Source organism: Monodelphis domestica, chromosome 2, assembly GCF_027887165.1.
Source record: "Monodelphis domestica isolate mMonDom1 chromosome 2, mMonDom1.pri, whole genome shotgun sequence".
Classification (NCBI taxonomy): domain Eukaryota; kingdom Metazoa; phylum Chordata; class Mammalia; order Didelphimorphia; family Didelphidae; genus Monodelphis; species Monodelphis domestica.
This window is the reverse complement of record NC_077228.1, coordinates 60,628,147-60,656,111: the sequence shown is the minus strand read 5'-3', so window position 1 is coordinate 60,656,111 and position 27,965 is coordinate 60,628,147. Positions and strand designations below refer to the sequence as shown.

General features: G+C 36.3%; 1 pseudogene; it reads right to left on the bottom strand.

The window, feature by feature from the left end:
- Window positions 1–8,849: 8,849 nt before the first annotated feature.
- LOC100017047 (flavin-containing monooxygenase 5-like) lies at window positions 8,850–27,621 on the bottom strand (annotated as a pseudogene).
- Between the last annotated feature and the right edge of the window lie 344 nt (window positions 27,622–27,965).

Below are 27,965 nucleotides of genomic sequence, written 5' to 3'. Positions count from 1 at the left end.
AATTCTGATATCACATATTTGAATACACTGTCATGTTATTTAGGATATATATCATTTAAAAACATTATAAGAATGAATGATTGTCATTTACCAGGAACAGTTGGACTCAGGGCTCATGGTCTATATGGATGACATTCTGTTGCTAGGTCCATAACAAGCACAGTGATTTATTCTGAACTGGGCTAGTTCACCTCTATGAGTATTGGCTCTATTCAAAAGCTTAAAAATGGCTACATATTGCAGATCTTTGTTTATCAATCAAGAAGTAATCAGAAAATAAACATCTATTAAAGGCCTACTATGTTCCAGGCACCAAGCTAAGTGATGAGTACACAAAAAGAGGCAAAAGACAACCCCTTTGCCTTTATTATGATCTAGGATTGAAATTCTCCAATTGTTAACCACTGTCATAGAAGGAACTGTTGGAGTTTGAATGCAGACTGAAGCATACCATTCTTGACTTTATTTCCTTCATGCATTTTTTCCAGTGTATTGATATGTGAGCTCACAGTCTAATGGGAGATATAACAAAGACTTACCTATGTATAAGTAAGATATTATATATATATATATATATATATATATATATATATATACACACACACACACACACACATATATATATATATGCAAGATAAACAGGAATAATTAAAAGAGGGAAAACACTAGAATTAAGAAGGATTAAGAAAGGCTTTCTGTAGAAGATGGGATAAACGACTGGGTACTTATGGTTTCTGATAACCAGCTTCTTCTTCCCAGGATGCAAAATATAGTTTGTCTCTAATTATTGAAGTTCTCAATCATTAATCCTTCATCTGCCACCATCTAGTGGTCAGTCACAATAGTTTGCACAATAGCAAATCAATTCTTTTAAGAAGAGCTTGGGTTATTTCCATTGAACGAACCAAATGAAGTTTGTGTCCAAGCCCAGGTTCTCTTCATCCCTAGAAAGAAGAGATGTACCATATAAAGGAAAAGAACAACAATAAAAGTAAGGGAAAGGAAAAGGTTCATCATAAAGAAAAGTCACAGAAAAAAAAAAAACAACCAGCTTAGAGAAAACACATACCCAGGAGATACCCCAATGCAATGAATACATTTCTGGAGGAAAGAAAGGTAAGACTCACTTCCTCCCCATACCCCCACCCAGAATGAATTTGCATCAAGTAGATTTTCTCAAAATAAGATGTAACAACCTTAATAACTTGAAGAATAATTTAGATTCATTAGATTGTGAGCTTTTATGAGGGCAGGGACTGTCTATTGACTCTTTTTGTTTCCCCGAGATCCTAACACAGTGCTTGGTGCATAGTAGGCACTTAATAAATGTTCACTGATTGATTGATAGAAGCTCACTGAAAGATAAAAAAGAAATCAGAACTTCTTTTTGATAAAAAGAAAACTTTTTTAAACTAAAAAAGTAGTGTCATAAAGAAAGTATTCATAAAGATGAATAAGAGAATCAACGGTCTAGGAGAAAGGTTCTTAGCCTGGAGTCTATGAACATATTTGTTCATTTTTAAACCGATAGATGTATTTCAATATGATTCATTTTCCTTATGAATCAATAAGTTCATTTTATGTATGTAAAAATAATTCTGAGGGGTCCATGAATTTCACCAAATTTCCAAAGATCTACGACAAAAATAATTTATGAATTCATGGTCTAAGACAATAGTAAAAGAAATCACTAAGAGGATGAACACTAAAAAAGAAATTGGCAGATTCAGTACTCAAAATGCAGAGATGAGAAGAAGGATATTAGAACAAAATCAAGATAGCAGAAATAAGGAAGAAAAGAACAAAATAAGCCAAAGCGACTAATAGTTAAGGCAGATGCCTGTGTTTACGTCATCGAGTTTGAGTGAAGAGGAAAAACATATGTGGATTGGGAGGGGCAACAGATATACTTTATTAAATGTGTGACTCTGGGCAAGTCACTTAATCCTGCTTGCCTCATCTGTAAAATGAGTTGGAAGAGGAAATGACAAACCTCTCCAGTATTTTTGCTGTGAAAATCCTAAATGGATCATTATAGATTGGTTGAGAGACCTCAAAATATTTGGTCTAGAGAAGGCAATCTTCAAGGGTCTTTTAAAATAACAATTTAAGGGGTAGATAGGTGGTTCAGTGGATAGAGAGCAGGTATAGAAACTGGGTTCAAATCTGGCCTCAGATACTTCCTAGCTGCGTGACTCTAGGCAAGGCACTTAACCCAATTGCATAGCCCTTATCACTCCTGCTTGGAACCAATACTTGGTATAGATTCTAAGAGAGAAGGTAAATATTTTAAAAGAATAATAATAATAAATTAAATATTTGTCTTAAGTAATCCATAAAATGCAATATCTGTCTGATAGATATAATATATATTTATTATATATTTATATATATTTAAATCATTGTGCCTGGTGGTAGGAGAAAAATTAAATCAGCTGAAATTGAGGGAAAAAATAGGCTAGGAATCAAAACAGACTGATATGACACATATCCTCTAGATCAGTCATGTCACTTGACCTTTGGGTCACAGTTTTCTCATTAAATAGTTACAATAAAATCTATTGTAAGGGAGGTCTGGCATGGACATGGTCCCTATGAGTTCACACAGGATGACCTAATGTAATTACCTACAAGGAAGGGGTTGGGGTGCCAGCTTCTAGGAGAGTCGCAATGCGGTATAATTGAAATGGAGAGATGTGGAATAAAGATACTCTGTTACGGGTTCTATTCCTCTGACTACACAATGAGAAGGAACCTTTTTGACTGACTGCAGATACACTTACAAGTCACTTAGTTGGGTAGAGGTTCAACCTTTCTTTCTTTGATTTGATTTCTTCCTTTCTGATAGTGTTCTGGTGAGAAAAGAGAGATAATTCTATAAGGGAAAAGACCTCAGGCACTCCCCACAGAAGTCAATAAGTGGCCTGTGAATACAGGTTTCAGTGATTTGCCTTAACATTTGTTCTTTCATTTTAGATGAAAGAGATTAATCTGAAGGCTATGACCTCATGTGTTTCAAAATGTTCGGAGTGTGAGTCAGTTCAGGAGTTGAGAGTTGGGTTCATTCTTGGTTTTGCAACCATCCTAGCATTGATGACCTGAGGAGCAAATAACAACCTTTGGGACCCAGCTGAGTTGTTGCTGAAATGAAGAGTCATACAAGATTGATGCCCTGATGCCACATTTGGACATAAGCTTAGTGGGAACAATTAGAAACTGTTCTAAGTCTGAGACCACTCTCCCCAGGGACTGGAGTCATATAAGATAGAGTGTGCCTCGAAGATGATGAGTAGGAAATGTTTGCCCTTCCATTCTTGATAAACTTTCAGTGAATATATTATTTTGTATGGGATTGGGATGCTAGTGGCTAACAATGGAAAGATCATGCGTGGAATGGGGCGGGGGGTGGGGGAGCTCAAGCCAAAATATTAAAGAAGAAATACTTTAGTTCAATTCTTTAGATTTTCAGTTATTAACTATAGGCTCTGTAGGAATCTCTCTCTGTGACTTTCATATTGATTATGTATATATTTTGCACTTATTTACTTATGCTATACTATATACATGTTATCTGCATAGACCTCGGTAGACCAGAAGCTTTGTGTAGCCAGGGATTGTTCATTTTCATCTTTGAAACATAAATCCCTTTTATGTCGCCATCATTTATGTCTGGCACATGAGAGTTGCTTAATAAATTATTGCAAAAGTTTGCTCCCCATAAAGTAATGTGAAAGAACTCCTTTGCAAAGACTGAAGGTGCAGAGATTCATAGCTGTGGAACACTGAAAAGTTTTCGATTTCTTAAAATATTGATTAGTTTGGGTTTTTTCCTTCATCTTTTTTTTCCTCGAGAAAATTCCTTGTCGTAAGCAATGGCCTTTTGGGAGGAATAAGCCTTAGTAAAGAACAAAGAAATTTATTCTTTTTGGAGATAATATAATGATTTATTTGGAGAACATTAAAAGACTGAAACAAATTGAAATAATGAATTCAACAAGTTTGCTGGATATAAAATAAATCCACGTAAATCTTTCAGTGTCAGAATAGATCCAGAGTTGTGGCCACAACCTTAGAAAGGCCCTGAGGGTCATCTAAGCATCTTGGTCCTGACCATAGGAGAAGGCAGCCTCACACTCAGGACCAAGCACAAGTTGCCCACACCATTCAGAGATTACGAAAGAAGTTTGACTCAAGCATAAGCCTCCAACCCAGCCACTGAGACTTGTGATATGATCAAACTAACGAAAACACCAAATGCTATGAAACATTATTGTGTTCTGAGAGATGCCCAAAAGTTCAACCCTGAAGAAGAGGGTTACTCAACAACAAGTGCAAGTAGATTTGTGGAGAAAAAAATGTACCCTGCCCATAAAGATTATCAGAGCACCTGAAAGAAATTAAACAAGAGGCACAAAGTGGAATAGCTACAGAGGAAAGAATAACAAGCAGAAATATAACTCAGAACAGATGATGGGAGACCTTACTCAATAACTCAACACCCTTAAAATACAATGGGTCAAACATGAAACAGTGATTCAACAAGAAAAATGAAGTATTTTTTACATCATTCAGTCTATCATTTATTAAATAGTTACTGAGCCTTTGACCCACAGCAACCTTTCCATAGCACTGTCACCTCAAGGGTCCAACCTGGAATAGCCACTGGGTGACTCTTTAATAATATATTTCAACTTCAACATATATTTACAGTTTAAGCTTGTCTTCATCCAAGCCAATCCATTGGGCCAACTCTTAATGGGCCATAAACTTCCTGATGGATAACAGTAGCCTATGTCTCTAGGTCATGCCAGTTTGATTTGGGCATGATAATAGAAGAAAAATGTTTTATTTCAGTGTTTGAATTACCTTTATTGATATGACTTTAAGTGCTGGTAGATATTTCAAAAGGCTAAGGTCAAAATAGTCAACCTTAGTTTGTCCATTCAAATATACATAAAATTAGAATTGGCAACAACATTATTTACCACATCCAAATAGTTGTCATAATTTTTACCTTGTATTTTAAAAATTAAATTTTCTCTACTTACATATAAAAACAAGAAAATGTATTAAAATAAACATTAAAAAAATTAAAAATGTAAAGAAGGTAATTAAAAAATTGACCTACAAAATAGATAAAAGAGAAATAATCTAAGTGTCATTGTAAAACTGGGAGTTTATGATAAAAAACCCTCAGGTATCATATTTCACAAAATTATAAATGAAAACTGTTAGACATCTTAGAATCAAAAGACAAAGTTAAAGGAGAAAGAATTGAATAGTCACACCCTAAAAGAAATCCCAATGGAAAACTCTTGGAAGCATCATAGTAATATCTAGGGTTTTTAAGACAAATTAAAGTGCCATCTAGGTGGTCTGTGGATAGAGAGCCATATCTGGAGATGAAGGTCCTGGGTTTGAATGTGGCCTCAGACATTTCATAGTTGTGTGACTCTGGACCAAGTCACTTAAAGGCAATTGCCTAGTCCTTACTGCTCTTTTGCCTTGGAACCAATGTTTATTATTGATTCTAAGACAGAAGGTAAGGTTTTTTTTAAAAACAAATTCAAGATATTACAACAGCACCCCTACCCCACCAAAAAAACAAAAAAAGAGTTCAAATACTAAGAAGCCACGATTAGAATCACATCAAATTTTGTATCTGCCACTTTAAATAACAGGCTTATCATCAATAATAATAACCTATTAGGCAAAGTTTGATTTAATCCTACAGGGGAAAAATGAATCTTTAATTACATAGATGATGTCAAATTATTTCTTATGAAAATGCCAGAACTGAGCAAATATTTTGTAATAGAAATTCAGGAATCCAGAGAAAAGTAGAAAATATGTCCATTTATTCAATCAGAAGGGATTTTGTGGGGATACATTCTTGCATGTTATTAGATGGGTGATAAGAAATGTTTTTTAAGAATCCCAATACCTTAAAGAATGATAAAGATAAATATTATAGAAAGAGGGCCCGAGAGTGGTTTTATTCTGTTCTGATGGTCTTAAGAGAAAACAAAATGAGAAACATGAGATTATACTGGAAAAGGAGAAGAAAAAAGAGAAGAAGAAGGAGGAAAGGAAATCAACTATTATATAATAGAAGTGCACAAGATGAACAATATTCAGACATGGATAAAGAAAATAGAGAATGAGCATTCCATGAGCTTCCCTTTTATCAGGCTGGATAAATTAAGGTTGGCTATCAATCAAGCCTCCCTTCTCTTTACACATAAAGATTTTGGTACAGAAATCCATTCCTCTCAAAAAGAGAAATAAAGAGAGGCAAGGAAAGATGAGAGGAAATAATATAGTAAATTTTCTTAATACAGTAAAAAATAATTAAAACAAAGAGCAAATGTTATATGTAATGAGGAATGTTAAATGTTTTTATAATAAGATCAGAATAAAACAAGGATATAAATGTATTAAAATATTTATATTATCATTATTATATAACATAACATAATACTAGAAATGCCAGCTATAATGAAAAGGAAATGGAAGGATTAGGCGGAAGAAAAAAGACACAACATTACTCCCTCCACTGTTTTTTGCAGATGTTATAATAATTTATCTATAGAACCATAAATCATCAACTAAAATTAGTGAAAACAATAAACTAAACAAAATTAAAGCACATAAAATAAGTTTACTTAAATCATAAGTCTTTTTGTGTATCCCCCAACAAATAAATAAAAATAGAGATAAACTCCATCAGTGATAGATCAATGATATATTAAATATCAATTCCTTTTCCCTATAAATGAGATCTCTCTTTTAAAAAAATATTTACTAAGCTATGTCCATTTGCTTCCCTGGGTGGTGTGCCTAATCTGTTTCACTGATAGAATGAGAATATCTTCTGAATGTATAAAATACATGGGAGTCTAACAACACATACATATAGGTAATCTATGAATTCAATTAGAAAACATTTTGCAGAAATAAAGGCAAACTGAAACAACTGGAGACATATTCATTGTACATAGTTAGATGGTGCCAATATACTAAAAATGGCAACAATAGCTAATTAACTTAATTTTTCAGTGCTGAACCAAACATATTACTAAGGGTTTATTTTATAGAGCTGGAAAAATGTTTTTAAAATTCATATGAATGATCAAAAGGTCAAGAAGTTCAAAGGAAGTAATGAAAAATTTGGGAAACAAGTCATCCTAGAAGTACCAGATCTCAAACTGTACTACAAAACAGCAATCATCAAAATAATTTGGTAGAAGTTAAAATAATAGAGAAATTTTAGTTTATGTTTACCCTTAGATAAAATACAAGCTCTCTTTTTGATATTTAAAGCCTTTCACAATTAGACTCCAGCCTACCATACTTTTCTGGACTTATTTCTCATCAATATTCTCCACATGATCTATGTTCCAGATAAACTAGCATGATTTTTAGTCCTCCAAATTTAGTATTTCATCTCCAAAATCTGTGCCATTTTACAAATTTATTTCCATACTTGGGATATATTCCCTTGTCTCTTTCTCTTAGAATCCCTAGCTTTCTTCAAGACTTGTCTCAGGGAACTGGAATCAGGAAAGATTCTTCTAGGAGGTGACATTTTATCTGAGCCGTAAAGGCAGTTAGAGCTTCTAAATTTCAGAAGTAAAGCAGCTAGTAGCCCAATGGATAGAACCCTGGCCCTGGAATCAGGAAGACTTGATTTCAAATCCAATCCTAGACATGAGCTGTGTAATCTTGAGCAAATAACTTAACCTCTTTCTCCTTTAGTTTCTTCACATGTTAAATGGGGATAATAGCCCCCATCTCCCAGGGTTGTTGTGAGGATCAAACAAGATAATATTTGTAAAGCATCTGGAACACAGTAATCACTTAATAAATTCATGTTTTCTTTCTTATTATTTACTACATCACCTAGCTGACAGCTGAAGCAGCACCTTTTACATGAAACCTTTCTTGATTCACCCCAACTGCTAGTGTTCTCCCTCCCAGACTATTTGCATTGAACAATTTTGCATATATATTTATGCAATTGCTATCTGTTATTGTTCAGTCATTTCAGTCACGTCCAACTCTTTGTGACCCCATTTGGAGTTTTTTGGTAGAGAACCTGGAATGGTTGCCATTTCCTTCTCCTGCTATTGTACAGATGAGGAAACTGAGGCTAATAAAGTTAAGTGACTTTACCTAGGGTCACACAGCTAGTAGTGTCTGAACCTACATTTGAACTCTTGAGGAAGTTGAGTCTTCCTGATTCTAAGCCCAGTGCTCTATCTGTTGCATCACCTAACTGCCCTATTTTACTATCTACTCTAAATATTTATATGTGTAATTGTTTCCCCTGTTAGAACATAAACTCTTTGAGAATAGGGATTGTTTCATTCTTTGCTTTTGTATCCATGGCACCCAGTACAATGCCTGGCACATGTTTAATAAATATTTGTTGATTGCTTAATTTACTGATTGCCCAAGGCCATATGGATTCCAAGAAACAAAGTGAAGACTTAAACCCAGGTCTTCTGACTCCAACTACAGTATTCTTCCTACTGTATCATTTGCCTTATATAGATGAGAGGCACAGATTGGAGAAACTGGGGGGCTTCCCAGTAATTCTCTAGTCAACTCTTCCTGTGTAGTCAATTCCCAGCTTAGGCATACCCATATTCAAAAGTAAGCAGAAAAGTACATACCAAATTTTAAATATTAATGAGTTGGGAATTATCTGCTATTTCAGATTATTGTTCCCATTTGGATGGTTAATTGAGCCTTGACAGCATCTATTAAACTTTCACAAAAAAAAAAAAGCACAGAAGCTGGTGGTTCTTTAATGTTCACACATTTTATTTAAACTTTACCTATGGGCTGATGCTATTTCTTTTTTATGTAAAATACAGTGTGATTTTTTTTAAAAAAAGGTCTAGTTTTCAGACAGCTGTAACATGCAACTATAAATTATTTAGAAGGCAACTTGGAATTTAGACAAAGCATTCTTTTATAAACTTTAAATTCAGATAGAAAAATACACTTCTTCCCTTTTATGTACAGTATAATTCTTTGCTTACTTCAATAAACAATTAGAAAAAATAGAAAAATACCAGACAATAAAAGAAATATCACCAATGTAAATTTTTGAGAAACTTCGATTGGACATATTTATGGTAGTGGAATCTGAAATGATTTTGCCCTACAGTTGAGCTCTGTAACAGAGTGTTCTTTCTGGTGTAGTGAAGTTCCAGAGGCCTCTCTATATTAGGTTAGTGTCCAAGTTCAATTAAGTGCATAGCACACTAATGATGCTCAACTCCTCTGTACAAATGCTAATAGTTTAGCACAGTCCTGCCAAGGATCTAGGGTGTACTCAATAAATAATGGTTTATTAAGATTAATGGTGATCTGAAGTGATTCATTTACTGGTCCCTTTGCCACCCTTTGCCCCTGCCCCCAAATCTTTTTTGCCAAAGATTTAAATGTATCCTATAATAGGATTTTTTGCTTTCAAAGAGGTTTTAGAATCTGACTTATATTTGGGAGCAGCCTTTATATGAGTTAATAAGGAAATTCTTCATTGTGGCAAGTCATCAAGTGTCCCAAAGGCCCCAAGCGATCCCATTCAGAGAATAGAAGAGGTGACTGACTCTTTCTCCACTTTGTTGCCTACTGAGGAGGGTGGATATTTAAAAGCAGGGTAACACAAACATGGAGAAAGCAATGCCAACACAAAGAAACCTAAGCCAAGCTGGCTTGTGAGATCGGTGGATGTCCTTATTGACTATTTGAGTTTGCATAGGTTTGAGGATTCTTTCTCTCTGGGTCATAGCTTTTCTGGCCCCACCCCATTTTCCTGGTCCTTGAAGGTGGCACTGATATGAGGTACAGGGACCAAAGAATACTTTCAAAGGTAGCTTGGGATCTGTGAATAAGAGAAGCAGCAAGGTGGGTTTCATCCTTGCCAAAGATGCCAGTTGATCCATGTAGTTGATAAAATCCTCTTGGAGTCTATGTCCAGAATTGTGGGCATATCTGTGGCCAAGATTTAAAACAAACAAACCAAAACCATTTTATCATTGGCTGTTTAGAGGGAAGGTAAAACTGGATGATTTAATACGCAGATTTAAACTCCTTGTCTTATATTCAAATATTCCTTTACAACCCCCCCCTCCCAATCTTACTTGCCATTTCAAGACACTCTAGAGGCTCAGAGGAAAGACTCACTTTATCTCACCCCTTTCTGTTCTATTGTATCACTTTCTGTTTGTACCATCTTGATGACCATCTTCCCAGTTGAATCTCAGAAGTTTTTAAGGTAATACCATCTTACTATTTGTGTCTAATATTTTGTCTTCCCAATTCATGAAAGCTCTTGGAGGGAAGTGAGGTCTTTTGGTATCTCCTTCAACATTTAACATAGTGTTGAATGTTCAATAGGCATTGACATAAATAACTAATAAAATTTAAAGTTACGAAGAATTAGAACTTGGCTCCAGAGAATGCAATCTGACAGTTTCAAATGAAGTAATACTTCTTCTCTTTAATCAACTAGCCAATCAATCAACAAGGATTTATTAAATGGATAGTATGTGCCATACACTCTTTTCTTCCACTGGAGGAAACTCAGGAAAAAAATTTGCTGGTTCCATCTCCAAGGAATACAATCATATTTCTCTTGAAGAACAACAGTGATGAACATGTCTGTAGGAATCTAAACAGTTGTCTAAGGGTTGTCAAGGAAGTTAGTTGATCAGGGGAGTTGCTTTGGGCTCTTAGTTATAGTGTAGTAGAAAATCCTCAGATCTCCCCTTTAGAGAACTCCTTAGGTCCTAAGGACTGGCTTTGTGTGGCTGACACACCCAGAAGTTTGCTATAGATAGGTTGACCAATAGTCCCTCCTTCCCTTATACCTGCTGCAACTCCAGAAAAAAAAGCAAGTGGTTCCACTTTATAGGACACTATTACTTCCTGTGCTGTGACCTGACAAATCCATGATGGATTGGTGTTCTGGCCTTATATTATCTGTACCATACTAAGAACCCTACAAGCCTAAACCACCTCCCCCTCAACTCCCCTTGAACAATGCTGCCTCTTGAAATAATACTGTAACGGAATGCAGAGATGTTCCCCCTTTTCCATTGAATCATATAATACCCCGTACCTGTATGTGTCTCCAATCATGTAATCCCCCATATCTGTATGTGCCCCTGAATAAATTTACAAAATAGCCAGAACCCCACAACTGGGAGCCCAGAACTTTGAAGAAAGATCCCTTCTGGGTCCCATGCACATGTACACTAATAAGTCTTCCTTCATTACTCTGGAGTGACAATTGTGATTTCCTGCTTGGCTAAACAGAAAATTCCATAACAATAGCACTGATTTAGTGCCTTCCAGAATTGTTCCTATCATTTATTTGTTATTGGAAGCACATTTATAATCATCTTAATTTGTTTTAAGCTTAAGATCATAACTGTGGAACTGGAAAGGAATGCAGAGATTATCTGATTTTTCACTTGGTAACCTCATCAGCCACCATGAATTTAATGGTCATCTTTATACTAATGATTCTCAAATTTACTTAACTATTTCTAACTCCTCTGCTGACCTTCAGCCACCCATCTCCATTTGCCTTTCAGACATTTCAAATTGGATGTAAAACAGATGCCTTTAACTCAACATATCCAAAACTAAGCTCATTATCTTTCCCTCTAAACTCTTCCAACTTCTAAACTTCCCTTTTACTATGAAGAATAACCAATCTAGGTGTCATACTTGACAATTACTGTCTTTTACCTTCCTGTATCTAACCTGATGCTGATATCTTAGGATTTTACCTTTGCTACATCTCTAAGATACTCCTTTCTGTCTTTGAATAATGCCATCACTCTGGCACAGGTCCTCATCAATTCAATGGCCGAGTTATTGCATTGACTCCCTCTTTTCTCCACTCCCCTGACAATACTTTGTGATTCAATGATACTTTCCTAGTTGCCTTTTCTCAAAAAATCTCCAGGCTCCAGGCATTCTTCTCTAGCTTTCTCTCATGTCAGAATGTTCTCTCTCCTTATCTCTGTGTCCCAGCTTCCCTGGCTTCCTCTCTGGAAATGATTTCCTAGTTATATTGCATGTAGCTTGTTTGTATGTATTTGTTGGTATGCCATTCTATTCTCCTGCCACCCCTCTCCCATTAGATTGTAAACTTCTTGAAGTTAGGTATTCTCTTTTGTCTCTTTTTGCATACCCAGAACTTAGAATGGTGCTTGGTAAACACTAAGCATTTAATGAATGTCTCTATTGTATCCTTAGCACTTATCACCATACCTGACCCAGAGTAGGTGCTTAATAAATGCTTATTGACTGACTGATCTTCATTTTAAAGATGAGGAGACATTACACATCATAAGAAACATTAGAAACACCAGAGATATTAGGTGATTTGTTCAAGTCAAACACTTTGCTAGTAAGTAGCAAAGACAAGATTCAAATCCTGGTGCTCTAATTCCAAATTCATCAATTCTATTTTTCATTATATTCATGTCTATATGGTAAAAAGCTGTTACCTACAGGTTAATGAAATTGCACCCCAATCTGAGAAGGGGTTTAGGGAAAATGGTAAGCACCTCTGATATTGAGTATTGGTCTTCATTCTGAAATTTGCCATTGGCTTTTACCCTGACTTAAGGATTTGCATCCATCCTGAATCAAACTCCCTTTGAATCACTCTTTCTCCCCCAGACTCCCAAATCTTATTTTTCAAAGAATTTTAAGGTTCAAATGTCCTACCGTTTGCCTAATGTCTCTCTCCTCCATGTGATATCTGCCATAATTTCCTTTGTGGAAGGTAATTTGTTCAGCCCTATACAAGAAAAGAAAATTTCAGAAATATTTCATGTGCCAAAGTACCTTTCCACGGAGAAGAAGGTGTTGGTTTAGCAGAAACTATGCAGATTTCCAAGATGATTACTGAGTTGGAGACAGGAAATCCTAGAATAGGTTAAGCTGGATTTTTTCTGTTCTATTAGCAATGGAAGAGGTTGCCACTTCTGAAGCGCTTAGTTGAAAGACCTTTAGATTTTCATTCAAGAAGACATAAGTCTGAGTCCTGCTTCTTGTAGGAGCCTGGATAAATCACTGAACCTATCTGTCTCAATTTTTTATCTGTAAAATGGGGATAATAATAATACCTGCCTCTCATGGTTGTGATAACAAAGTAAGATAATATATGTAAAGTGTTTGGCAACCTTAAACCTTCAAACACCATATAAATTTTAACTATACTTATTTCTTCTAGCCAACATGGCTGAACAAAATATTATCCATTTCTCTGCAATACTGAGCATTAGTAGTACTTACAATGGACTTCTAGTATTTCAAAGAATATATATGGGAAAAATAATCTGAGAAAATGATCATGGAAAATGACCATGAAATGAATGCAAAAATTTAAAGTAATGGCTCACCTTTCATGTGGCATAGTTGTAGCTGAGCCAATGTGTAATTTCAGAATTTACATTCAAAAATGATTTCTATTTCCCTAATCTATGTTGACCAAGATTGACATTGTAAAACTTTTACACAACTATAAATGCAACAATTAGTGCAAATTCTTAACAAGTACCAATATTCCCATATACATTACATTCTGATTTCTTGCATTAATATGTCTTATATAAAGTTTCTGAACTTCATTCAGGCTTTTAAAACAATATCTGCTTATTTATATCCTTGCTGACCCTATGTAGGTACAATAAAGTGGAACAAAAGTTAAGTGAGACTCTGAAAGAAATTGGTTTGGGTGGTGAAAATTTAAAGGTTACTGGAGACTGGACCCAGTACTGTATTTCTCTAGGTTACTGATTGGGATAGCCATAGATGTTTTATAACCAACGGCCTTAGAAAAGCAGAAAAGAAAAAAATGTTTCCAAGTTTTTTAAAACTTTCGGGGACTTGATTTCATTTTTTTCAACTTTTTTTCTTCCCAAGTTGATAATGAGGGTCTTGCTTGAATCATCCTTTAGTATAAAGAGAAAAGCTGTGCTCTGGCATGTCTCTTCACTTAGATGAAAATAATTAATACAATAATAGCAGCCATTTTAGAAAAGAAGGGCATGAGGTGATGCTAATTTTGATTGGTGAGCATATTAATTTAAAGTTTGTAGGGTCTGGGCTAAGAGTTGAAATTTACTTAATGTCTTGAAGTTAATAAGTCATTTATATACATTATATCATTTGATTTTCACAATAGCCCAATGGGGCAAGTATGACAAGAGAGGAGCCTGAGAAAAAGAAGATAAGTGATTTCTCCTATGCTATACAACTAATAATTATCAGAGTCAGATTCAAAATCAGCCATTCCTGATTCTAAATTTAACAGTCTATTGTATTTTGCATTAGTCTTAGAATATATGGACATTTGGAAAGTCATAAGATTATAAATTTATTGTATAGAAGGAACTTAAGTGTCATTTAGTCTAACACCTTAATTTTACATGTGAAGAAATCAAAGCTTAAAGATATAATTTTCTCAAGATAGTAAGGGAGGAAGAAAATTTGAACTTTGAATTCTGGTCCTCTGACTCCAAATTAAATGAAGTTCAAGGTCCTTCTCCTCTACTTACCCTTGAACACTCCAGTGACCCGATGGCTCTGAAGTTCTGATATAGGCAGTAATGGTCCCACTGGGTGTACCAGGCCAACAAAGGCCAATGTTGGTTATTTCAGCCTAGGAGAGAACACTCTATTATATAGGGAGAGGTGATTGTCAATGATATTAATAGAGTCTTCCAAGAATAGGAAAGAGAAGGTGTATCCTGTGGCAAAGATGACCACATCAATGTACTCCACAATGCTGCCATATTCAAAAATGGCTGCTGTCTCTGTGAACTCCTTCACATTTGGTTTCATCATTATTCTTCCAGAAATGATGTGGTTGGGTAGGTTGTCAGTGATGCTTATTTGAGAGTTTAGAAATCTTCATGACAAAGGGAGATGGTACTTATTTCATTCACCCATTTATTCCTTCTTTCCTCAAAATAGTCATGACTTTTGAGTGCTGATGGAAACTTTCTAGCTCTTCCCCTCTTCAGACCACTATACTTCTTGAATTGAGATCCAACATTTGGTGGATAGATAAAGTTGTCATCAGCATCACTTATCCTAATCTCTTGCCATTCCTTTTATTTCTTTCTTATGAATGTGAATGGGGTCAAATATGTTGATGTATGCCTGTAATAGCTGTTACTAGAGAAGGCTAAGGTTTAGGGAATTCCTTGAGTTTGGGAGTTCTAAACTGAAGTAGGGCTAAAGCAAATGGAGAGTCTTCACTGAGCCAGGCACTAATATGGTGAGATCCAAGAACAGATGGCCACTAGGCTAACTAAATTAGGGTAAACTGGCTTATTATGGAAAAATGATATTGGGCATATGAGAGGTCAATGCACTTAAGGCCCTACATGAGATTCCCAAAGATGTAATCTCCGAAAGAAAAAAAAAGTGAATGGGAAAGAAAAAGAGGCACTGAAATACTCCAATGAGACGAAAGACCGCACAGAGGTTTGCTACTTCTGTTATGTATAAATGACATAGCCACCATCATGTGAGATTGACATTTCTCAGAGTGAGTACACAGGTGTCACAATTCTCATGCCCTATTCTCCACTTTGTCATCAACTTTGTATGTGAAATCCTTAAGCTATGCATGTAGTGATTTTCTTTTTAATAACATGATGATAGATCCATCTGCTACCTAATTAATTTTTATAGGTGTTATGAGACTTAATTAATTGAAATGTTAACTACAATTTGATGTATTTGATTGAAATTCACAGATATGCTGATATTTATAGAAAGAGTCGCTTTTCATTTTCTCAGTATCATTCAGAAATAAGTAATAAAAAGACAACTGAAGTTTACATCTTTAATAAACAAAAGAAGAACAACCATTTTGAGAAAATCTCTCTAAAATGGGTACTCTACTTCCATTATTTCTTAACATAGTATACTGAGAATAACCTAACCTCTTCCTGATAACCCATTTTTTTTTATCATTAGGAACATTATCATTCAAAAGTTGTAATCTAGTGCATTTTATTTTCTTTCTTCATGCCACTAGATTTTCCTTCCACGAATGTGATATGTCCTCTGATCAGAGGAATCAGAGGACAATGGTTATTAGACTTGAGTATAATGTAAAAGTCAGTAAGGTCTAATGGTTTGAGGAATTTTCTTATGGTTTGAGGAATTTTCTTATCAGTAAAATATGTGAAGTTTAATATAAGGACTCCGTGTCAGATATTTTAGTGCCCACAGGTAAATATTTATTTTCTGATTCTGTACTGTACTACACCAATTTACCATAGTTACATACTCAAAATGAGTTATATGTTTATATATTAAGTTTGGATTGACATAGAAGATAGGGCACTGAACTTTGGTCAGGGAGTCTTAAATTTGAATCTAATCTGAGATACCTCATAGCTATGTGGCCCTGAGCAAGTCACCATCTCTCTGTCTCGATTTCTTATTTGTCCGATGTTGGGGTTGGATTAGATGACTCCTCAGGTCCTTTTCCATTCCAGGTCTATTATTCTATGTTCATATAGTTGCCGGACTCTCTATAGAAATGGTCTTAAACTACCTTAAATAGCTAAGTGGTACAGTGGATAGGGTGCTTCACCTGCAGTCAGGAAGATTAATCTTTCTGAATTCAAATCTGGCCTTAGACCCTTACTAGCTGGATGATCTTGGGCAAGTCACTTAACCCTATTCTCCTCAATTCCCTCAACTATGAAATGACCTGAAGAAGAAAATGGCAAACTTGCCGTACCTTTGCCAAAAACTCCCAGATGGCATCCCGAAGAGTCAGACACAACTGAAACGATTGAACAGCAACAATTAAGCCCCTCAAATTACTCAGTAATAACTAACAATTGACATTTATATAGCATTTTAAAGTCTGAAAAGCACTTACACACATGATCTACATATTAGATTTTATAATCCTCACAATATCTAGGTCCCACTATTATCTGCATTTTGGTGAGAAAATGTGTACCCTGTGTAGAATCCCATAATTAATAAATGTCTGAGATGGGATTTCAAGCTGGACCTTCCTGACTCCAAGTCCAACCTGCTTCTCATTATTGCATGCTGCCTCTAAGTCAAAACTTGTCATCATATAGACATCAATTTACTCTACTTGTAGAATTATTCAAAAGATGCAGGAATAAAAAAAAAGTCCACTGGAAAGAACTAAAAGGTAATGACTGATATCAAGAATTAAAGGTCAATTATAGGACTATTAATTAGTCCAAGTTGAAATGATAGGCAGCTTATCAGTTAAGTCAATGAAAATCCAATTAGATACTCTGCATACCATAGGAGAAAAGGAGGAACTATACTTTGTATTTTGCTTTCAAGTATCCTCTGAGAGTCCTTTCTGTCTCATGTAGGAGCTCTTATTCCATCCTGCCTGAGATTAAGTCATTATATCTTAAAATAAAGGGTGAATACCTTTTCTGAGGCTTCAGGCCATAGTTCTCATGATTAAATGTTTAATTTAATTTATTCTCTGCCCAAACATTCAGCATGGATGTAGTCATTGTCTTTTTGATAATCTCCTTAAATCCTTAAAGTGAAGAGCACAGTGTCCATAGGGTAGCTTTCATCCCACACCTGGTTACATGTCCAAGCTCCTCGTCTGGTGCTGAGAAATACCTGGAAGAAAAAAAGGGTCACATCCCAATCATTTTTTGAAATCCATCTTTGTTATAAACTTTCAGCCTGATATTTATTTTATTTTTTTCTACCCTTTACTGAACAGTCTATGAAGTTCTTGCTACCATCAGGATACATTTCTTATCCTTCTCTGCCATATCTGTCAACTCTTCCAGCCATAGGTACCATGAAACTGGCATCTTAATTCTTGATGAGCAGATGCCTTTGGTAATAAGTCCTGATTCCCCAGTCTATATTCTTATAGGGTTTTAAGAGGATTAGAAAAAGAAGAACGCCTTCAAACCCTTTTGAATTCTGATTGTGTACTTATAGGAGATTTTCTAGGAAAGGGGACTTTATATTAGACTCTTTGGATTTTGCAATAATAGCTATAGCTGTAATAGTAAATAATAATAATAGGAATATAGGACAGGTGATAAATGAAATAAGTTCTGACAAATTAAGGATAAGTGGTAGATACAATAATTCTAGGAAATTTGGAAGTGTGCCAGATAGTTATAAGGTGATTGAAAGACACTGAACTGGGAGACAAAAGACTTGGAATCGTATCTTGGCTCTGTTACTATGTGACATCTGGACCTGTAGATGCTCATCTTTGCATCTTCCTTCTCCCCAGCAGAATATAAGCTACTTGAGGTCAGGGATGATTTCATTTTATTTTTGAATTCTCAAGACATAGCACAGGACTCTCAAATGTCAAATGAATGAGTTTGATTATATGGGTTTTAAGGTAGCGTCTATCTTCAAAAATGTGATTTTATATTATATTATTTTATATTATGTATTTTATTTTATATTATTTTATATTATGTATTTTATTTTTGTATTATATTATATTACATTATAATGACATTGTTTTGTATTATATAAATTCAATATATTAGGTAAATTCAATAAAATATAGTTAATAAACTATAAATATATGATCAATGAACCCTATGTATGTGTGTATATGTGTGTGTGTGTGTGTGTGTAAATATATATAATATATTAGAGAAGCAGTCCAGCAATGTGGAGGAGAGCTGGGCTTGAGCCCAGAAAGAACCCTGCTCAGTTACCCCTTTGATACATACTAAGCCTAAACTCTCAGTCAGTTCTCAAAGGCCATCAGTTTCAGAGAAGATACCAACCTATACTGGTGAATGTAGGTCCTTCCCCTAGGAGCTATTTATGCCATTGACATTATAGGTCTAATTTTTATTCCTATAAATAAATGTCTATAGTTCTATAGGGACATCCCACACACACACACATACACACACACACATATATTTTGTTTTAACTCCTCAAAACAATTCACTTAGATATATATTTTTTCTTCTTAACATACAATGTTGTATCTCTCTCTCCCTTTCTCTCTCTCTCTCTCTCTCTCTCTCTCTCTCTCTCTCTCTCTCTCTCTCTCTCTCTGTCTCTCTCTCTCTCTCTGTCTCTCTCTCTCTGTCTCTCTCTGTCTCTCTCTCTGTCTCTGTCTCTGTCTCTCTGTCTCTTTGTCTCTCTGTCTCTCTGTCTCTGTCTCTCTGTAAGTAGTAGTATTGAGTATTTTTTGACAGGGTAATTCTCAAGTAATTAAAAACTCTTATACCCAGAATGGCCAGAAGAGGGAGGGCTCACCCAGTAAACGAATCCTTGGGCAGACTCCAGAGGGTAGCCATTGTTCAGCATTCCCTTGGTTCATTAACAAACCTTAGCAGGCGATTGATTGGTATGTGCCCTTGAGGTAATTGGTATGCATCTTGCTAACTACCTGTAGTGCAGGAAAATACACATTTTCCCCAGGATGTTCTCAGATGTTGTCTGTACAGTCAAAGCCAGGTGGAGGGTAGAATTAGAGCTGTTAAGATAGCTCTAACAGATTAAAATGAAATTGGCTCACAGATGCCTTACAGAAGGTCCAGGGTGAGAGTGTGGCTCCCAAATTATTCTACAACTACTCCCAGATTCTTTTTTTTTTTCCTTCTTATGAATTATCCAGCTAATTGTCTCAACTCCCTGTTTTGCTTTGCTGCAACAGTAAATCATAAATGTTCCCTGTGAGTGGTCTGGTCCAGGAGACAAAGCTTAATGACAACTGACTGGGTGTTTGGGGGAAGAGATCTATATTCCTGTCCAGATTAGACTAGGTGACATGGGGGCTCCTCCCCCATCCAACATTCTGTGATTTGGTACCTCCCTTAGGTGTTATCTATCTGAGCTACTTAAAATTCATCAGCTAATTCTACTCTCTACATCATTTAGACTTTTGAGAAAGGACTTAGTCCTCTGCTTAATGAAAGTACCATATAAAGAATTGCTGCACCTTATGGAAGAGACACCTGATACTCTGGGAATTTAGACCATTAGGAGAGAAGTATTTGCTGGAAATCTTTCACACACGCACACATATGCACATGCACACACACCTGCTTTGCTGTATGACTGAGCTCCACTGCAAGGTCCACTCCAGAATTCCCTATGCCAATCACAATGCTTCTTTTCCCTAGAAATCCCTCCGGAATCTTATATTCCTTGCTATGGAAGTAGTAACCTTTGAACTTCTCAATGCCTATTTTTAAAAAATGGAAGAGTACTTGAAATCCTGGAAATTTATTTTTGTTTTAATCTAGCAATTCTGGAATGTGAAAAATATAGTCTTGCAAATAACTAAAATTCATAACACTTCCTTGATCTCTTCATTTTCTGGTCCTGTGAAAAACCACCACGTATGGATAGCTATAGATAGAAGATCATGCCTTGTGGTTATTATTGAGCCTCACTTTCTCCATCTGTGAAATAAGGATAATATCTATCATATGGGACTATAGTATCAAATTAAATAATATATGAAATATCTACACTTTAAATATTATTATTAAAATATTATTCTAAAATAATAGTTGAAATTTTTACTTTAAAGTGTCCTAAGTAACCTACATACTTTATCTCACTTAATCCCTACAGCTATGAAGAATAGAATATGACCTCCTTGAACAAAAAACTCTATCTTCCAACTCCAGGCATTTTCACAGCCTTTTTCCTTTGCCTGAAATGTTCTCCTGCCTTGTTTCTGCCTCCTGGATTCCCTGACTTCCTTCAAGTCTCAGGTAAAATCCCACCTTCTACACTGAACCCTTCCCCACTCCCTTAATTCTGGTGGCTTCCCTTTGTTGATCATCTCCAGTTTAACCTGTATATGTTGTTCTCAAGCTGTCTCTTGTAAAAGACTGTGATCTCCTTGAGAGTAGGAACTGTCTTTTACCTTTCTTTCTATCCCCCAATACTTACTGAAGTGCCTGGCACATAGTGGGAGCTTAATAAATGTTGATTTATTGATTTATGATGAACAAATACAGAAGAAACTGGCGCTCTGAAGAGGTTAAGTATTTTGCCTGTGTTCCATAGGTAGTAGGAGCTGAACCCAAGTCTTCCTGATTTCAGGAAAACCATTCTATCCTCTTATCATTATAGTTACAGTACAAACTTACTGGCAGGTGATGTCCTGATTATTTTATTTTATTATTTTTTTAAATCCTCACTTCCTATCTTGGAATCAATACTATGTATTGGTTCCAAGGCAGAAGAGTGGTAAGGGTTAGGCAATGGGGTTCAAGTGACTTGCCTAGGGTCACACATCTAGAAAGTGTCTGAGGCCAGATTTGAACCCAGGATCTCCCATCTATGGGCCTGGCCTTCAATCCATTGAGCCACCCAGCTGCCCACCCCTGATCATTTAATTTACAGAAATTATTTTGTATAACCATTTAAAGTCAATGAACCATTGGCTTAGATGAGGTTTCTTTTACATTAAGGTTTTGATTTGTAACAGCATTTGATCACCATTAGACCTGCTGTTAATATAACTATCACCACATTTGTTTATTTACATGAATATGTATATAACAAATTTTATATGCACATATAGTTAATAGTAGTGTGCACTTATTATAATACTCTAAAGTTTGAAAACACTTTATAAATATTGTCTCGTTTGCTCCTCATAATGACTCAGAAGTAGGTGCTATTATTATCTCCATTTTACAGATGAAGAAATGGAAGCAGACTTGCCTAAGATCTCACAAATATTAAGTGTCTGAGACTGGGATTTGAATTCAGGTCTTTCTGATTCCAGATTCTAACCATGGTGCCATCTAGTTGCCTTTGTGTTTGCTGATTTCTATATAAGGTCATACAAATTCATATGCTTATCAAAGTCAGGAAAAATAATTTAATATATGAAAATTTAAAAAGTCCTTACCTTCTGTCTTGGAATCAATACTAAGTATTGGTTCCAGGGTAGAAGAGCTGTAAGGGCTAGGCAGCTGGATATAAGTGACTTGCCCAGGGTCATACAGTTAGGAAGTGTTTGAGGTCAGATTTGAAAGCAGGACCTAAAATCTTCAGGTCTAGGCTCTCTATCCACTGAATCAACTGGCTACCTGGATATCCATAATATTTTATTTTTTAAACCCTTAGCTTTCATCTTGGAACCAAATTGGTTCCAAGACAGAAGAGTGGTAAGTGCTAGGCAATGGGGGTTAAGTGACTTGCCCAGGGTCACATAGCTGGGAAGTGTCTGAATCCAGATTTGAACCCAGGACCTTCCCTCTCTAGATGTGGCTCTCAAGCCACTGAGCAACCCAGCTGCCCCCATCCATAATGTTTTGACAATATCCTATTTTGTTCCTTTTCTATTCTTTGCATTAGTTATGAAATATTCATAGTATCTAGTGTCTTATCTGGAAAGGATTGAAGTGGCAAGTGAGGGTCAGTGTGATAGCTGGTACAAATCATCATGCCACCAAAGACAGAGGATTGAAGATTTCCATTGGCCTCTACCACAACCTTCTACTGACCAGTGGAACCAAAATCTAGTTACTTCCTCATACTGCACACTTTGGTCTAAGAAAAAAAGGGACAAACTCAGGTTACAGACACAGTTTTTGGTTTCACAGAATATTCATGGTTTAATGTGCTCACATGTAGAAGTGATAACATGGCAAGTACCAAAATTTCTGCACCCAAAACAAAATGCTATATATATATATATATATATATTATATATATATTTTATATATATACATTATATATATTCATAAGCATTTATATGTTATATTCAATAAAGAGTATATGTGAAACACTTACATCTATCTCTTTTGTATCTGTATATCTATATTGATAAGGAAATACCCAGTGTAGAGACTCCCTCCACTGATACAGATAAGCATCTCCCACACTCCTCCTTCTTTGTCCTCCCTAGTGCCTTGTTAAGGGTAAATTATAGGATTGAGACTGAACATATTATTTAATGGTCATCAGGGATTTAAATTCGAAATCCCAATGAAATCCTCAAGTCTGAATAGAATTTTTTTGGTGGTTTATTTACAATAGGGAGGAAGAAATTAAGAATGAGGGAGAAAGAGGGAAAAGGGTAGAAGATCTACTCTGGCCTGGAGTAGAAACATAGAAGAAAAACAACTGCTTGATTACATGGGTCAAGGGGGATGTAGCATACCAGGCATGTTAGCATCTTGGAAGTATGATTGATGTATTGATATTATATCTTCAGTATTCATATACCAAGACTCATGGTCAGGTTACTGTATGCAAAGGGACAGTCCAAAGGACAAACAAATTCCTGGGTTGGACCTTGCCAGCCACATCTCCTGGCTCGGACTACGTTACTTTACAAAGCATGGGTTGGATAAAGCTCCTCCTCTTTGATTTCGTCATTGTCAAATCAACCAATTTCAAAACCTATATCATGTCATGTATTTATTAATCACCTCCCACTTGACATTCCTAAAATCTAATTCCTAAAATCTAAAATTCCTAAAAAAAAATTTCTCTCCAATAAAAGTTGGGGAACATGTGCAAGCCTTCTCTTACACCTCTTACATCTCTTGCCTTGCCTCCCTTGCACTTGCTCTCTCTCTTGCCTCTTACACTCTTGATCTTGGTATTGCCTATAATGTTCCTCATGTATGACTGATTTATACAGCGCAGCTGCCCCGCATATCTCCCATTAATCTCTTGGCTATCTGGCCCATGGGGGATATTCCGGACTCCACGCAAGTTCTCTTGTGTCTCATACTTATAATTTCTCCACTTATCTTCTTATAGAGAGGTATTAACGAAGCTTGCCACTACCCCCATGTTTTAACTTGTGGTCTCTGAGTCTTTATTCCTATGTCTCTCCCTCTAACTGCCTTGTATATCTTCCATCCATATTCCTCTAGCCTTCAATCTCCTTCTCAGGTCACCACCCACAGGTTCATTATATAGGAGCTGCTGGTGGTTCCTATAGGGAATATGGTTGGGGATGTAGACTCTAAATGATCATCCTAGTGCAAACATTAACAACATCAAATAGGTTCTGATCAAGGACACATGCAAAACCCAGTAGAATTGCATGTCAGCTGCAGGAAGGGGTGTAGGGAGGGAAGGGAGGGAAAGAATATGATTCTTGTAGCCAAGGAATAATGTTGCAAATAGAGTAAATACAATGAAAATAAAAGTAATGGGGGAGGCAGCAAGGTAGCTCAGTGGATTAAGAGCCAAGCCTGAAAAGGGGAGATCCTGGGCTCAAATTTGACACTTCCAAATTGTGTGAACCTGGGTAACTCACTTAATGGCCATTGCTTAGCTAGCCCATTCCATTCTTCTGCCTTGGAACCAATATATAGTACTGATTCTAAGACAGAAGGTAAATGTTTTTTTAAAAAAGTAATGAAGGCTATTCAGTACTATTTCTTTCACTAACTATTATTTCTAAAAACAGTGAGAACCAAAAGAACTAAAAATATTCAACACATTGTTGATTTCATTGTTTCAAAAATTCCAATTTTTGTGTGCTTTATTTTTCATTATATGATTTATAAATAAATATAATAGGAAAATATTATCTCATTAAATTGTTACAACAACCCCAAGAGGCAGGTGGTTATATATTTATATATCTATATATTTATACTCACAAATATAATATATAAATATATATTATACATATACATTCATATTTATACAATATGCCTCTTTAACTGAATGTGACTATGTCTCCCAAGGTCAAAGTGTTTGACATACATCCTCAAATATTCCAGGAGTTGTGTGTTGTGCATATAATTAGGAAAATGATTTGGTACAGGGAAGTCATTGAAACAAGTTATCTCTTTTGATGTGTTAATAGTCATGGATCTATAAATGCTGGGTCTTCCTTCTTCACGTTTCTGCTATGGAAGTAAGAAATAAGAATTTCCTTTTTAATGATGCAGAAGAGAGCACTTATATTATGACGGAGAGATAGTCTATGTCTCTAGTGACAAAGAGTGATTTCTCCTCCTTTTTCTCCCTTCCTAGCCCCCACAATAGCTAAAGTAGCCACTATTACTGAGAAGAGTGACATCTTGAACCCTTGCATATTAAGGAGTTAGAAACAACTTGACTTTGCTCTTGTTATAAGGGGATTTCTTCTCTTTCTCACTTTACTCTTAAATGTTTTCTCCATGAGTCAACAGGCAGAGGACGGTCAGGAAGGGTAAGACCATTCCCCACTTGTGGTCACCCCATCACACACATGGTTTCTGCCTCAATCTCCAGCATGACGGCCTCACCTGACACTACTTCAGTGATTCTGAGGTCACCCAGTTAGGATTGGGCCCCTCAAGGGTTCCCTTGACATACTTGCTCAGGCATTGCTCCAAATCTTATATAAACTGGGGCAGGGCTAGAACTCCTGGGGTTACTCTGGTTTGAAGCAGACTTATACCTGTAGGACATTGAACTAAACTTAACTGCCTAAGGACCTCTTTTTTTTTTCCTTGTGCCTCTCTTCCCCTTGTAGTCTGGACATTACTTTTGTTTCTCTTACTACTTTTTGCCTATTCTCACTATCCCCCTACTCCCCATCTCCCAACTACATTGGGGCATTTCCTCATCAGGAAATATCAAGGCTCTATCTGAAGGTTCTTCTGCCTAACAAACCCTTAGCTGCTTTCAAAGTGGGAAGGGAGATGCCCAGCACCAGTCTTCTGTTTCAGCTTCTCAAAAGCAAAAGCATAGTTTGTCAAGAGGAAGGAAGTGCTATAGAAAGAACATTGGACTTGGAATCAGAAAACTGAGTTTGGGTCTAATTCTGGCACCTATTAACCATATAACCTGGGCTTTTGCCTTCCTAATCATCAGTTTCTTTATGTACAGACTGAGAACATTCACATATATATATATATATATATATGCACACACACACACACATATTTTAAACCTCTCCCTTCTGTTTTAGTATCAATAGTAAGTATTGGTTCTAGGGTAGAGGAGCAGCAGTAAGGGCTGGGCATTTGGTGTTAAATGGTTTGCCCAGGGTCACATTTTAGCCTAGGACCTCCCATCTCCAGGTTCAACTCTCCATCCAGACAGTTGTACTGATAATCATACTTTTAATACCTTGTAACATGGCATTACTATGGAGAAAATATTTTGTAAGTCTCAAAATGATGCAATAATGTGAGATATTATTCTCACACTCCTATGAGAGAACTTCTGGGTTAAATCGAATTTCTAAGATGAGAAGTAGGAAGTGAATTCAATAAAAAGTTAAGCTTTCCAGTATAGAGAAAAAGAGTGGAGACCTCCCTTTTACAAGTGGGGTTCAGGGGAGATAGCAGATGTAATGGAGAAAAGGTTTGGGGATGGTAAAGGGAACAGGATCTAGAAGAGGACAACTGATGCTTAGGGTTGGCTCAGAGAGAGGAGAGGGGGTTTGAAGATTTTCCCCCTTCTGCCTTCCATCCTTAGCTATGGCTACTCTCCCAGATTTGCTCTTATCATCTTGTCCCCCCTCCACTACAAGACACCAAAGGCATTCTTCTTTGGAAGATGTCTCTCCCCTTGATCTGTTCACTCACACTTGATTCACACCTTGGGGAAAAGGTAATTACTTTAATGTCCTTTCAATCAGGATAATACAAAGGAATAGCTGTCAGGGAAGGAATGGGAAAAAGGGGGTCCCTATCTCTATCTAAAACCCCTTTTCCTTCCTCCTTGAGTTTGGGGGGGAACTCAGACTTTGACAGCCTGAGCACCCTGAGAGAAAGTCAGGTTGACTCACCCTGGGTTTGGCCCCTTGGCCACAATTCAGACCCAGGGCAACAGGAGCTGAGGTGATGTCTGACAGAGATTCGAAATGCCTTTTCTCAGGTTTCTCTTCAGTGAGTGTTTTTAATTGGAAAATGTTGGGGGGAAGGATTTCCAGTTTCAAGCAAGAAAAAGTTGGGTAACACTCAGGAGAAAGTTTTATTCACCCTTCCCTCTCCAGCTTCTCCAGACTGAGAGACCGACTCCTATTCTGAAGGAACTTCCTGCTTCTCCTCAAGATTCCATCCTTCTGGGGCCCCTCCCCCCAAGTCAAGGAGATCAGATTCACACAGTCTTCAGCCTGGCTCTTTTCTTATGTGCCAGCATCTGTCACAGAAGGAAGGAAACAAAGCTTTATTTAATACATATTATGAGCCAGGCACTATGCCAAGCATTTTATAAATATCATCTCATTTTCACAACAACCCTAAAAGGTAGATGCTATAATTAAAACCATTTTACAAATAGGGAAATAGAGGCAGACAGAGGTTAAATGATTTTTCCAAGGTCATATACCAAATAAGTGTCTGAGGCTGGATTTGAATTCAGGTCTTCCTGATTCTAGATCCAACATCATTAGCTTTAGGGAAGTGATTATTGGACACTCATTGAAGTTTGCAATGCTTTCCTTTTAAGCTTACTTGAACTTATTTGAAATTTCCAGAGACCCCCAATGTCATCAGTTTGTTCAAAACATGTAGGCTCTAGTCCTTCATCCAAACAGCATTTAATTGCCCCTAGACCACTAATTCTAGCACCAATCACAGCAATTATCTTCTTTTCCACGGACTCTTGAATCATCTGAAAGAATAATCATCAGTGCTCTGGATCAGAGTTGTAAAAGGGATTAAACTAGTCACCAAGAAAAGGTCTTTGGGTTGGTAGGTTGGTTTGTTTGCCTTGAAGAAATAGACATGGATCTTGGAATTATAGCTGAAGAGTAAGATTTGTGTTATTATTTTTATTCTCCAAATAGACAAATAGAAAAACTAAAATTTGATATGAGCTCTAGACCACAAATCAGGAATATTGTGACTTGATAAGGTCGCTTAGTGTCAATACACTTCCAAAGAGAGTAATGACCAGGATAGTATGACTTCATACCCAGTACTCAGTCAACATACTTTTCTGCATTACCTCTCTGA